The following is a 9,948-nucleotide window of genomic DNA, read 5'->3' on the forward strand; positions in this document are numbered from 1 at the left end:
AGACTTAGAAAAGGGGTAACAGAGATAAACAACGAAGTCAACCACCTTTGTCACATGGATTCGATGAAGCAGGTAGAATTAGATGCCAGTCAATTTTCTCTCACCAACCTTCAACTAGATTATAAGAAATTATCCGAGGAACATGACTATCTTGACGAAGTGCGAGATGTAGTTGTTAATGAGTATGAAGAGGCTTCGGCTTGTGTCGAAGGTATAACCTTATTTCGTCGAGTGTGATTGTGTCTTTTCTGTGTTAACTCCCTTGTGTTGTCTTTTTCAGAGCTCGAGGGACAACTCCGCGCTGCAAATGAAAAATTTGAAAAGACTCAATCTTCCTTAGCGCAGCAGGAAGAACAGACTAATCATTTTAAGAGTTTGGAGGCATCCCGCGAGGAGGCCGTTGGTGCTGCTTCTAAAGAAGTGAATCGTCTATCGTCGTTGTTATCTCAAGCCCACCAGCGGACGACATTTATTATGCATAAGGCTCGGTGTCAATTGGCTGAGGAGACAAACAAGATGCTGGAGAAGATTGAGCTTGGCCTTAAGATCGAGCATGGCCTCGTCAAGAGCTATCCGCGTCGTCCTGTACCTGCCTCCTTGCCTGTCTCCTCGGGACCCTCTTATGGTGGGAGCGTCCCTTCAACTCTTCGGAACAACCCTGCTGATGGGGAAGCATCATCTAAGTAGAGACCACGACATTAGCCTTCCGTTAGATTTTGCTAGTATTTTGTAAAAGGATATTTTTGATGTGTTTTTCCTTGAAAGGGCCTTGCCGCTTTTTGTAACCAACCTTTATGAAATGGATCATTCTTTTGATATACCTGCAATATCAGTTTGTTGTTTATTTTAAGCATTGTGAGGAAGGACACTAAAAACAAAAGAAGAGTGTTTTAAGTGTTTGGGTGCGATACCGAAGGGAGGTACCTTCGTGATCGTCTTGAGACCTGTCACCCCGCTGGAGAACCCTTGGCCAAAGGATTCCCAGACGGTGGGGGCCGAGGCAACGTTCTAGGATATGGGGTTAAAATATTTACATACACTCATTCCGTCGACCCGTTGCCTTAAGATTGATTGGGTATCTCTTTCTGCTGGGTGCCTTCCCCCGGTCTTACACTCATGGAAACTGATGGGGGAGCCCTGAGAGATTGTAGATTAACTACTTTCCCAAATATTGTTGATAAGTTTTGTTTACTCGAATTTCAGAAAGCTTGTTTGATTGATAGGTTGAGGCCTGCTACTCCTCGTCCAGAGATAGAAACATGTAGAGCGGTTACGCTGCCTTCTTCTTCTGGTATTCTTCACGCAGATGCAAAGCTGCGTTGCTCCTATGGGTAGTACGGTTTGAGCCACTTAGCATTCCAAGGATGCCGGAGAACCTCTCCTTTCAGATTGTGAAGATAGTAGGAACCGTTTCCCGCAATGTCGTGTATTATAAAAGGTCCTCCCCACGTAGGTGATAGCTTTCCCAATTTATTTTCTCGTTGATACTGTGGGATTGTTCTTAGCACATACTGCCACTCTACAAAATTTCGAAGTTTTACCTTTTTGTTGTACTCCCTTGCTAGTCTTTGTTGATAATTTTCCATCTTCTGCAATGCTGCTTCCCTTCTTCCTTCCAGGTCGTCCAATCTTTCTAACATCATGTATGTTGTGAGATTTTTCTCCCATGCTTCAGTCTTTGTGGTTGGCATGATGATCTCTGTTGGGATGACTGCTTCAGCTCCATAAATAAGGAGAAACGGGGATTCTCCAGTGGCAGATCTTCGTGTTGTCCTGTATGCCCATAGCACATTGTGCAACTGTTCACACCATCGCCTCTTATGTTCGTCTAATTGCTTTTTGAGGATAAGGGCGAGGGTCTTGTTAGTGGATTCCGCTTGTCCGTTGCTTTGAGGGTATATGGGGGTGGATTTGTTCTTCCTTATTTTGAAAGTATCGAAGAGCATGTCTATATTTTTCCCTTGCAACTGTTTACCATTATCAGACACGATTTCTGCTGGTATGCCGAACCTGCAAATGATGTTTTGGAATATGAAAGTAAACACATCCACGTCTCTGATCCTGGTTAAGGATTTAGCTTCCACCCATTTACTGAATCGAAGTAGTCCGTGGCTACTATCAAAAATCGTCTTTTCCCTGATCCTTCGATGAAAGGCCCTACGATATCTATGCCCCATTTTGCAAATGGCCACGGTCTACCTACAGAATTTAACGTTGTTGCTGGCGCGTGTATATTTTTGGCGAAACGCTGACATTCTTCACATCGTCGGGACATTCTTGCGGCATCCTGTATCATTGTGGGCCAGTAATATCCTTGCATTTTTGCTTTGTCGGCTAGTGATCTCATGCCGCTATGATTCCCTGCGTCACCATAATGGATGTCGTTTAGAATTCGATGCCCTTCTTTCCTGGACAAGCAGCGTAGTAACGGTCCGAGGAAGGATTTCTTGTACAGTATTCCATCCCGAAGGTCATATCTTCCTACTTTGGAGAGTATTTTCCTGGCTTGTTTATGATCCGTGGGTAAAGTTCCTTCTTCAAGAAACGCATGGATCACCATTCTCCAATCATCTTCGTTGTTGAAATCGTCGTCTTGATTTTCTCTTGACAAGATATCTTCTTCGTCAAAATCGTTATGGATGTCTTCTCCTACCTGGTCTTCGATATTTTCTTCCTCTGTATCTTGATTGGTAGTGAAGGAGAATTGTGATGCAATCGAAGGCTCGTATACCCTTGTTATTTTTAATGGCTTCGACGCTTTTTTCCTTCAGCATGGATGATATATATGCTAGGGAATCCGCGTGCCTGAGATCCCTTCTGCATAAGTGCCGGAACTTGATGTTCGGAATTTGTGATGCCAATGTTTGGACCAAGGCCATGTAAGCTGAGAGGGTGTCGTCGTACACATTGTACTCGAGCCCTATTTGCCGTATGACAAGCTGCGAATCACTTGTCAGTCTTACATCGGTTACCCCCATCTCTATTATTAAACGGAGGGCATGTACGACTGCCTCGTATTCGACGATGTTGTTAGTATGCTCTTTGAATTCTAACTTGAGTGCATGCACGATCCTTTCTACGGTTGGGGTGGTGATGACGATGCCTATTCCTGCTCCTTCCTTATTTTTGGAACCATCAACGAAGACTTCCCATTGTCTTTGACTCGCGGGTTCGAGGATATCCATTGGATCCTTGCTTTCTTCCTCGGCTTCTGGTATTCCCTTAATCTCCTCGTCGTTGTCCAGGGCTAAGAAATCCGCCAAAACTTGGGATTTTCGGGAATGTTGAATTTCATGAATGATGTTGAATTGATCCAGGTGGGTGTTCCACTTGGCTATTCTGCCCACTATTCCTGCGCTTTTAAGGACTGCTTCCAGTGGTGCTTTGCATGTGACCCGGATGAAGTGAGTTAGGAAGTAGGTTCTCAGCTTTTGAGTAGCCCATACCAATGCTAGGATAAGTTGTTCGATCTTCTTGTAGTTCCTTTCCGCAGAATTGAGGGTCTTACTGACATAATAGATAGGCTGTTCTATCTTCGTATTGGTTTTGACCAACACTGCGCTAACTGCGTCTTCCGTCGCTGCTATGTACAATGCCAAAACCTCATCAGGATCAGGCTTCTGCAGGATTGGAATTGAAGCCAGGTGTTCTTTGATTTTCTGGAAGGCTTCTTCGCGTTCTGCGGTCCATTCAAACTTACTCCCTTTTTTGAGAATATTGAAAAAATGTTTGCATTTGTCCGAGGATCGGGCAATAAATCTTCCCAAGGCTGCTATGGACCCATTGAGCTTCTGCACCTCTTTTAAATTCTTCGGGGATGGCATTTCTACTATGGCTTGAATCTTCGCTGGGTCTACCTCAACGCCCCTTTTTGTTACCAGATATCCGAGGAATTTCCCTGAAGTGACACCAAAGGTGCATTTCTCTAGGTTTACTTTCATGTGATGCTTCCTCATTGCTTCGAAGATATCTCTCAGATCCTGATGGTGATTTTTGCGCAGCTTACTTTTGACGAGCATGTCATCAACGTAGACTTCTAAGGTACTACCAATCCATGGCCTGAAGATAGCATCGACCATTCTTTGGTTTGTTTCCCCTGCGTTTCGAAGTCCAAAGGGCATTCTAGTGTAGCAATAAAGTCCATGTGGGGTGTAGAATACTGTGTGTATTTGATCTTCTTCTTCCAGGGCTACTTGGTTGTAACCAGAATATCCATCCATGAAAGACAGCTCTTCGTATCCTTCTACTGCTTCAACCAGCTGATCTATGCTTGGCAGGGGATAGCTGTCCTTTGGACATGCCTTGTTGAGGTTAGTAAAATCGATGCATATCCTAACCCCTCCATTTTTCTTAGGAACGACGACCATGTTGGAGATCCATGTAGGGTACTTGACTTCTTTGATGAACCCCGCTTCTAGTAGTTTCCGAAGTTCTTTTTCCACTGCCTTATGGTTCTCCGGTGCAACTTTTCTTATTTTCTGCCTGAAAGGTGGCGTGCCTGGTTTGATGCGCAACTCGTGTTGGATTATTTTCGGGTCAATTCCGGCATATCTCCTAGCTTCCAGGCGAATACATCCGCGTATTCTTTAAGTAATTTGGTTAAGGAATCTTCTCTTCTTTCGTCCATTATGGTCCCTACTTTGATCATCTTCGGGTTTTCTTCCGTTCCTATGTTGATTTCTTTCACGGGCTCTACTGGTGTGAACACCGGCTTCGTATCCCCGAGGACTGGGACGTTCTTTGATTGCTATTTGGTATGTTTCTGTCCTTTTTTGGCTGCTGAAGTACCCGTTTCTGTGTTTAGGACATTATCATCCTTTGTCAAACCTCTCCATGTGGTTTCCTTGAGGAACAAGTCTATGGCCTTCTCTTTCGCGGCTTCTTTATTTTTAATTCTTCGTATTTTTCGTTGCTCTTCTTGTTCGTTGTTGATACGATCCTGAGTGGCTTGGAACTCTCTTGCAGAGACCCGATCTCCCTTGATTTCCGTCACTCCCTCAGGTGTAGGGAATCTGAGATATTGGTAGTAAGTTTCCGCCACTCCCTTGAGTTTATGTAACCACTTTCATCCAATAATGGCGTTGTAGGGGGATGGGGCGTCAACCACGCTGAATCGTGTTTCTACCACTACGGGAAAAATCATCATTGACGACACAAGATAAGAGTTGCAGTACCCCTACGACAACTCCGTTTCATGCATTGTGGAACGGGGGTATTGTAGAAAGTCCAAGTTTTTCTACAATGGTTGACAAGTGTTGTAAAGGGTGATGTGATTTATGGTTCGACAATAGTTTTTCAATGTTGTGATTCTCTTTCGATTTTTTTTGATAACCTAACACAACTCTTGCTTGTATTGTAGAACAATCGTGGACAACATAAGTAGCATATCGTAGAAACATATGCAACAACAACTACCAATATTATGAATAATATTTGCACAACAGTTGTATGAATTGTCGAACTATCTTGGACAACACAAACTTATGTTGTAAAGTAGCTGTTTCACAATATCTAGTTTATGTAGTTGAAAACCTTTTCACGATGTCTAATAGTATTGTGAATACTCCTCTCACTACACTTCCTTGAGTTGTATAACTATTCTGAACAACACCTGCTGATGTTGCAAGATTTCATTTTACAATGATTGTGGTATGAAGTAGAAATTGTTAACACAACACTTACTAGTATTGTGAATATTACAGTCAGTACACTTGTTAGCATTGTAGAACATTTGTTTTACAATTATTGTCATGGGTAGCAGAAATTTTTAACAAAACACTTATTAGTATTGTGAATATTACAGTTAGTACACTTGTTAGCATTGTAGAAGTACCTTGATACAACTATACTATGTGTAGTAGGACTATCTTGGACAACACATAGTTATGATTGTAAATAAACTATTTTACAATACTTGTGAATAAGATCAAACCCATATTTCAGAATATATATTTCACTTTTGTCACTACTATTTGTGAAATGTAAAGAAACAACTAGATTAAACTGAAATGTAAATAAACAATTGGATTAAACTGAAAGATTCATTCAAATTAAACCAAACCCAGAGTTAAAGCATTCACATACCAATGTGATATACACAAAACATACAAAAAAGTGGCAGTGATATGTTTGTTACCAAAAGTTAAGTTTCCAAAAAGATCACAGAAGATTAAGAAGTCTATTGGTAGATTATTCTATCTTTGGGCCATGTGATAAAATTTGAAACAACATCATGAACAGTTATGACTTCTGAAGTATCTTGGTAGACAAGAGCATCATCCACATAAGAAACCTTCACACATACAGTGTAGGCTCCAAGACCGATTGGTTTTCCATGTATCTGCTTACTTGGATCTGTTTCAGCAATTTCAGCCTCTGCAACCACCTCGTCCTCCTTGTACCAGCTTAACAACTTGCAAACTTGGAATCTCTTTGGCACTTGAACCTCATTTTGTTTCCTGACATGACTTGGAGTGGTATCAGTTGAGACTCTTTCATTACAGATAACATTTCTGCTAGTGCTAGCCTCATGATTGTTGCCGGGACTTAACATGTGAGAGGGTAAGACTCCATTGCAGACACATTTTGATTTCGTTCCTTATATTAAGACCAATCAGCAGTATGAGGGGCATTATCGAGTTTGAGTTTATCAAGAAAAGGAGACCTAATAAAAGACAAGTTAAATTCTCGCCTCTAGCTGCACCACTCGATCACTCAATGCTTTATAGGATTCTTGACACTCTTTAATCATCATCTTATAGTGGGACTGCGCAAAAACCTTTTTACGTGTCGCTCCAAAACCAATTCCTTTAAGTCTCCCTTTAGTTTTCTTGTCCTCACCAAAGGCCTTTGCAAGAATATCATCTGTCACGGATGATCCACAATCAGCATGATACTTTTCTCGAGCTTTTTCAAGTTTTTCCTGTGTAAGCGTGTAAAACATCAGATATTTTTGACTTTTTCAAGCACACACAAATAAAACAAAGCAACATGAGAAGATTTCTTACCAAATCTTCTACAACACCAGGATGTGGTTTCTTTCCTTTGCGCTGTTTATGACCAACTTTCCAGATTATAGCTCTATCAATCTCTTTGGTTGTGTTTTGCTCTTTTTGCTGCCAAATAAATGTATCAATACATGAGTCATCAAGAATAGCATAACAACATGGTATTATCTCAGAATATTTCTAAGATAAAACTTTGTAGAGAACTTCAAACAATTATATTTTTAACGATGCAATAGCTTTCACATGGTGAATATCAAGACTGTAGAACATACCAATTTCACCTCCAATCGGGCGTAACCTTCTCGACTTATGGTATGTGGGGTGGTGTGTTTTGAACGATTTTCTTACATTTTTATTCTTCTGACCTGAATAGAAAAGTAAAAAAATCATTTGACAGACTTTAAAGTTTTTAATACAAATATATAGGCATTCTATACAATAGAAATTACTTACTCTGAATTCAATAGAGTCTACATGTTTCACAAACTCTTCCCACTCCCTAACTGTCATGGTCCTGGGAATTAACTTCTCCAGCCGTTTCTTTTGTTCTTCCCCTTGTAGCCGATCCAAAGCGTCGAGTACCAAACCATCTTTCCTTGACCTTGCTTCTCTAAGATAAGTTCCCATCTTGCTGAAATAATAGTCTTTGTAATACTCAGGCACAATGAATCGGTTCTACAAATAAATTTAAATAATTGAATTAGAATACGCTATGAATTAAATAATTGTTGACTATGACTTAAATAATTATTGACGAATGAAAATAGTTAAAGAGTTATCAATTGCGAACCGAGACTATCTTCCATATGTTTTCTTTGGCTTCATAAGGGACAAGTCTCCAATCCTTGTACGTTAATGGAAGTTTCCAAACAAGCACCCCTAGCACACTGGAAAGTTGCACAGATGGATCACCAATCGGTTGTTCATTAGCGTTGAAGGAAATTGTTCTTTTCGGATCAGCAGAATCTAACTTCAGTGCATACATCTGGGTTGGACCACGTGGAATATATTTTCTTTTCTTCGCTTCTTTTCCTTCTTCACCTTCCTCATTATCATCATTACCATTATCATTTCTTCTTCCAATTCAGGCTCATCACCATTACCATTATCATTCTCTTCTTCCACATCAGGCTCCACATGATCAGAGTTATCCTCTTCCACAACTTCCTCATCCTCTTCCTCTTCTTCTTCATCTTGAAAATCTGCGAGAGTGTCGTGTGGATCCCTAAGTTGAACATTCAGACATGGGCATGTGCTGCTTGTGTCAAGTTTTCGCTTTACATTCTTTCGCTCTACTCCAGATTTTTCAGTATATCCTTCAGAGCTTTTTGATTGAGACTTTGTAGTTGTGGTATGTGAATGTTGAGCACTTTCAGATTGCACATTCTTCTTCCTAGTAGCCTGTCTCTTTGTAGTTGGTGATGACATTTTAGCACTTTCAGGTTGTCGACGACGCTTTGGAGTTGTTGCACATTTAGTTAGAGAAGAAACATCATCACTTGGTTCTAAATTCTTGTTCCTTTGTGATGATCGCCTACTTCCAGGTGAAAGAGATGGTTCTGCGGACTTGGTTTGAGTCGAGGTTTGCAGCTTTGAAGTGAGTGAAGCACTTTCAGTTGGGGACTGTTGAGTGCTCTGCTTGTTTTTCATTTGCAAAAAGTGTAGCTTAGTTAAAATGAGAAGGTAAGCAGTTTTTGTGAAATTGAGATGAAAAGTATTTACCTTTATCGCAAACTTCTTGTTCCTTGGTGATGATCGCCTACTTTCAGGTGGAAGGGATGGTTCTGCAGATGGAGAACCTTTATCAGTTTTGGATTGTTTGTTTTTCATCTGCAACAACAATGCATATAGGTTAGTTAAAATGATATGGTGGATAAATTTATTTACACTGAAATTGAGATAAGAAGCCTTTACCTTTATGGCCAACTCCCTGACCAGCTTTTTCTTTGTTGTTTCCTTGTTACTCTTCATTATTGCAGTTATGCCTTGCAAAAATATAATCACAATGGCTAAACTTCATGCTTTGGCACAAATATAATCAAATCATACACCTAAAGATAATAAGGTTACACCTATCAAATCACAAATTCTTACGAATTCTAAATTATACTTCATGCATCGAACAAAGGGGGGATTTTTTGTTATAACACAGAACAAAGACCTAAAAAACTAGAATATGAGCTGCAGAGACAATCATCGAAATCAAAATCATCATAAAAAGACCTAAAATCAAAAATTCCCAAAATTAAATAGGACCCAATACCAATTTCATCATGGAAACAACAAATCCTAAATTGCATGTGAAGATCTGAACATTTATGTGAAGAAAAAAAAACTCAAAATTACTAAAATAGAAAACTGGAACAAAGAGATTTATTTTCTTAAGATTTGAGAGTATGAGAGATTACCCCTTCGTGAAATCCTTTTCTTGAAAATTTGTTAGGGTTTTCTTCAAAGTTGAAGAGCTCTGAGATTAATAGATAGTTATGGTTTTCTGAAGAGTTTGAGTGATTGAGAGATTGTTAGGGTTTCCTGATGAGAGATTGTTAGGGTTTTCTGATGAGAGATTGTTAGGGTTTTTCGATAAGAGATTGTTAGGGTTAGAGCTTCACAGTTGCAGACATGGCGATAGGTGAGAGATTTTTTTTCTTTTTTTTTGGTGAGAGAGTTTTCTTATTTTTGTGAAGAGTGAAGAGAATAATGATTTTGGGCGCATTGTGAAAATACTGGGGGGAATTAACATGGGATAGGACACGTTGCAGTGGTCAAACATTAAATATTGTCTGAAAATTTCTTGGGCAGACACGTGACCAAATTTGGGCGGGATCTGAGGCGGGAAAGTGGAATATTCTGATTGGTCTAAGCAAAAGCATACGGATTGGCAAAGAAACACAATTTTTGACAAACAAATACAAGATTCCCAACATTAAATTTAGTAGCA

This window comes from Papaver somniferum, chromosome 1 (genome assembly GCF_003573695.1).
Source record: "Papaver somniferum cultivar HN1 chromosome 1, ASM357369v1, whole genome shotgun sequence".
NCBI classification, from domain to species: Eukaryota; Viridiplantae; Streptophyta; class Magnoliopsida; order Ranunculales; family Papaveraceae; genus Papaver; species Papaver somniferum.